The 4,711-nt window shown below is 48.7% G+C and overlaps 1 long non-coding RNA gene across 1 annotated transcript; it reads left to right on the top strand.

Moving 5' to 3' along the window:
* Positions 1–2,522: 2,522 nt before the first annotated feature.
* On the top strand, positions 2,523–3,666 carry LOC114071409. The gene is made up of 3 exons (XR_003574034.1): positions 2,523–2,619; positions 2,702–2,816; positions 3,624–3,666. It is a non-coding gene; the product is annotated as an uncharacterized LOC114071409 (long non-coding RNA).
* Positions 3,667–4,711: the final 1,045 nt, after the last annotated feature.

The following is a 4,711-nucleotide window of genomic DNA, read 5'->3' as shown; positions in this document are numbered from 1 at the left end:
GAGAAGCCACTCAGAGCAGCCTTGGCTCTCCAAGGGCAGAATGAAAGGGATTTTGGGGGGTTAAGGTGGCTCAGTGACACTGCCAAGCACAGAACCAGTCCTTGAGCAGGGTTTGTCCAGCATGGGGACAACTTGCAGAGGTGGAGGGGGGAGGAGTTGTGCTCTGTGACCAGGGAAGAGAAAAGAGACACTGTGTTCCTCCCTCTCAGGAGCCACAGAACCATTAAGGCTGGAAAAGACCTCCAAGACCATCAGATCTGATCTTTGACTGAATGCCCCGTGCCCACCAAACCATATCCCAAAGTCTTGTTCTTTACCCAGACACCATTTCCCCCAGAGTTGAAGTGACTCAGCTTTCTGCTGTATTTGGACATGAAGTTGGGGCATAAATATCTCCCAGCAGGATAAAATCTGACCAGATCTACCTAAAGACTCCCTGTCAGGAGCCTGTGGATCCCTCAGGAGTGGTTTAGGATTCACCTTGCCTTGACCTGACTGTGCAGGTGCTCCTGAAAACTTGAGAACTTTCACCCAATCTGTGTTTTTCCAGCCCTTTTTCCTCCTGTCCCCTCCTCCTCCCAGCTCTGCCCTGGCTGTGTCGGACTCAGGCACTCACTCCCAGCAGGGATTTTGCATCTTCATTGTAAAGCATCCCCCAAAGTCACAGCTCCACGTACAGATTGGCTGCAACAAAACCAGTTGGAGTCCTCATTTAGGTTTTAATTAAGGCAAAAGTATCATTAACTTTAGCAGAAACTACTTGATCAAATGCTGCATGTAAATGAAGAGGAGCTGAAGGAAGATTTGGCCAGCAATTATAAAATCCTACGTGTGAGCACCATGCCAGGATGCCTTGGATGATATTTCTTTTTTGGGAAATATTCTAAAAGTCACCTCCTGTAGCTGTTCACACTCCTTGGTGACAAGGACAGCTCTGCAAAAGGCCCCTGGGGTGCAGGTTGGGCTCTTTGCCAGTTGCTACACACTTTGCAAAGGTGTCTTCTTCCTAAAGCAAGGAAACCTGCACCAGGGATGGGATGTTTTTCCATGCCTGGGAAGGCCTGATAAGGAACCAGGGCTCCCCCAGCTCTCAGGGCACATGCAGGAAAATGTCTGCTGGTATCTGCAGACACAGATGATGGAAATGTCTGCCCTGGGCATTGTTCAGCTCTGAATGGAGCTGGAAAAACACTTCAGAACATGGTGAACGTGAACATTCCCAATCTGAGGATGTGTGTGGAGGTTCTGGCTCTCTGGAAGAAGTGACCCCTTCCCAGAGGAGGACGAAAGCCCAGAACAGTATTTATCATGGAGGTGTCTGGAGCAGCTGGAGCTGCAGTGCAGCCTGTGCAGGAGGTGAACACAAGAGAAATTCCACGTCCCAGAGAAGCCCAGGGCTCATCTCTCAGGGCAGTGGCTCCCTCAGCATCTCATTTCCATGGGCCTGACCAGCAGCAAGATCCCACTTGTTCCAAGAGAACTCAGAGAATCCTGGAATGGTTTGGTTTGGAAGGGACCTTAAAGCCCATCCAGTCCCATCCCCTGCCATGGGCAGGGACACCTTCCACCAGCCCAGGTTACTCCAACCTGGCCTTGGACACTTCCAGGGATCCAGGGGCAGCCACAGCTTCTCTGGGTAAGCTGTGCCAGGGCCTGCCCACCCTCCCAGGGAAGGATTTCTAATTTTATCCTCCTCCTCCTCTTGAGGTTCACCTGCTGTGTCTTACTGATGCCCAGCCCTGTGTCAGGTGGGGCCTTTCCATTCAATGCAAGACCCCAGCTTAGATCCCTCCCTCTTATTAAAGGAATGATGCTGTGCCCAGGCCATCTGAATCCTTATTTTAAAACATCACTGTGCTCCTTCCTTGCTGTCTGTGCCTCCTCCAGAGGAATCTGAAAGAACCAGGGTGGGGTCCTCATCTAGGGCACCATCAGCCCTCGTCTCCAAGGGGATGGAATTCCCAACTGGTTTTGGATTTGCAGGTCTCAAGTGCCAGTAAATGAGTACCCCGAGTCTCTTGGCCACACTCGGGGCCAGGGCTGTTCTGGTGGTTTGGACCAGGACAACCTTCCCCAGTGAGGTGAAGGGTGGGACAGGACAAGGGGCAGTGAGGTCAAACAAAGGAGAGTAGGTCAAAATACATGGGAAGAGAAAGATTAGAGATGAGATGAGATTGGATGAGATGAAATTAGATAAGATTTTAGATTAGAATTAGAAAAGGAGGGAGTTCTTCCCTGGGAGGGTGGGCAGGCCCTGGCACAGGTTGCCCAGAGAAGCTGTGGCTGCCCCTGGATCCCTGGAAGTGTCCAAGGCCAGGTTGGAGCAACCTGGGCTGGTGAAAGGTGTCCCTGCCCATGGCAGGGATGGAATTAGATGATCTTCAAGGTCCCTTCCAACCCAAACCATTCCTTGACTCTATGACGTAGAGCCACTTGGACACATCCTGAAAGGAGCACACAAAGCTTTTGAAGGCACAGGGGGAGGCTCAGAGCTTTGTCTTCAGAGTCCTTGTCTCCCTGAAGGCTTCTGTGCTTGTTGTCACTCTCAGAAACAGCAAATACTCTCCAAAACACCCTCCCAAGGATTTGCTACACCTGGAGTGGGAACACAGAGAAGAGGTGAAGGGCACAGGAGAGGGGGAGAGGGAGAGAGCCACGTGCCTGTGGCTGAGCAAATGTTCTTCTCTTCATCCAAACACAGGGAGTCCACTCCTGCCAGTTTGGAGCCTACCAGGATGCCTTTGGCAAAGGAGCCAGAGGTGCTGCCAGGAAAACCTCCTGGCCTCCCTGCAGTGCCAAACTGAAACGTTTTCAAGGTAAAGAAGAAAAAAAAAAAAAACCAAACCCTCTGTTTCAGATAGTTTGATTTCTTTTCATACTTCTGGGATTGAGATAAGAGACAATAACAGGAAAATATCCAGCTCAGGGCGCTGGATAAAGAAATTCCCTGACAGATTTCCAACAAAACAAAACAAAACAAAATCATTCATTCAAAATAAGTGGTGGAAAATTCCTCCTCCTGGCCAGCTCTGCTTTGGGAATTGTTCCCCCCCTCCTCCCCTGCAGTAACACAGAACTGAGAAACCCCAGAGCTTGCCCAGCTCCTGTTCCCCTCTGTGAAAATGTGCTGGAGTGGCAGGTGAGGCAGCTGTGGAAAATGGGAGGAAAACACACCTGGAGCTGCCTTTGCCTGGGCTGTCCCTCAGTGCAGCCCTGGAAGAGCCTTCAGTATTCATCAGAGGCACCCAGTTTCCTCTGGGAGTGTTGGACCAGTGAGCTGAAGGGCACAAGAGCACATCAGATCATATGGAATCACAGAACATCCTGAGCTGGGAGGAAACCACCAGGACCCCACTTGGTCTCTGGTCACATCTGCAGATGCATTTTACAGGGAAAGACTTAAAGCTCTTTGCTTAAAACAGTTTTTTAATAGAGTTTGGACAGGGTTTTTTTGTCAAAATTCAATATTTCACCCCCTAAAAATCATAACCTTTTTTTTTTCCTGTCAGCTACACAAACAAATGAGTTATCAAACAATTAAAAGATTTTTTTTTCTTTTTTTTGGTTTTTCATTCATATATTTGCCTCAGTAATTTGTGGGGTTTATTATTCCCTCTTTTTAGCTTGATTTCCTTCAGTTGATTCACTTTGCTAAGCCAACTGGTGGGACTGTAAGACAGAAAAATTCCTGATGAGAATGAGGAAAATGTAACACACTCAAAATTCTGGAGTGAAAAGAAGAAGGTTGATCAGTGACCCCCAGAGAAATGTTTGGCATAGGAACTTATTTAAATGTCACTGAACAAATCTTTATGTTTGTTATGTCACTGAATAAATTTCGTTCTGAGGAGATTCTGCTGCGTTGACACTGAGCTTTGAGTGCCATGTGGGCACTGTGGAGAAGTTTGGCACAGCATCATTTACAGCTTTGGTACTTCAGGGGACAGTGGAAATAACTCCTCCTCTGTGACTCAGGGAACCAGTCCAGGATGCCCTGACACAGATGAGGCCCTGCCTTTCTGTGGAAGAGGTGTTGTCACATCAGCTGGCCTGGGGACAGCTGAGCTCGCACAATCCTCTTCTGAAGTTCACCTGTAAAAGGATGGCAACTGCTCCGTGTGGTTCCAGATCAGTCTGACTCAGGAAAATGTTCCTCATGACACATTTGGTGCCTTTCTGAATCAACACCCAGATATCTAAGGGGCTGCTGGGATTTATTTGTAGTAAATAATTGCTATGGCTTCCCTTTCTTATTAAAAAAAAAAAAAAAAATCCTTAAGTGTCCATAGCTCAGGCTGTTAAATTTGGATTCTGTGTTTCTGTGTACTGCATTGTGTTTATTATTGTCAGAGCACAGCTCAGCTCATTCCTGTGCTCCTTGATTTCTTGTCACACCAACTGAACCTGTGCAGGACCATTCACCTATTTACCAGCATTGCCCAGAGAAGCTGTGGCTGCCCCTGGATCCCTGGAAGTGTCCAAGGCCAGGTTGGAGGGGGCTTGGAGCAGCCTGGAATAGTGGGAGGTGTCCCTGCCCATGGCAGGGGGTGGTTTTTAAGGATGGTTTTTAAGGTCCCTTCCCACCCAAACCATTCTGGGATGCTGAGGTTCTAGAAAAGCAATGGTTGGAGACACTTACAAGGGTCTCTGCTGAAGATTCCAACAAGCAGGCAGGAAGGGCTCCACTGACAGTGCTCAGACACTGGCCCAG

This window comes from Empidonax traillii, unplaced genomic scaffold, assembly GCF_003031625.1.
Source record: "Empidonax traillii isolate 1590-97213 ecotype Southwest subspecies unplaced genomic scaffold, ASM303162v1 scaffold2007:size93230, whole genome shotgun sequence".
Classification (NCBI taxonomy): domain Eukaryota; kingdom Metazoa; phylum Chordata; class Aves; order Passeriformes; family Tyrannidae; genus Empidonax; species Empidonax traillii.
The sequence above is the reverse complement of the archived record's forward strand: the minus strand, read 5'-3'. Positions and strand labels throughout refer to the sequence as shown.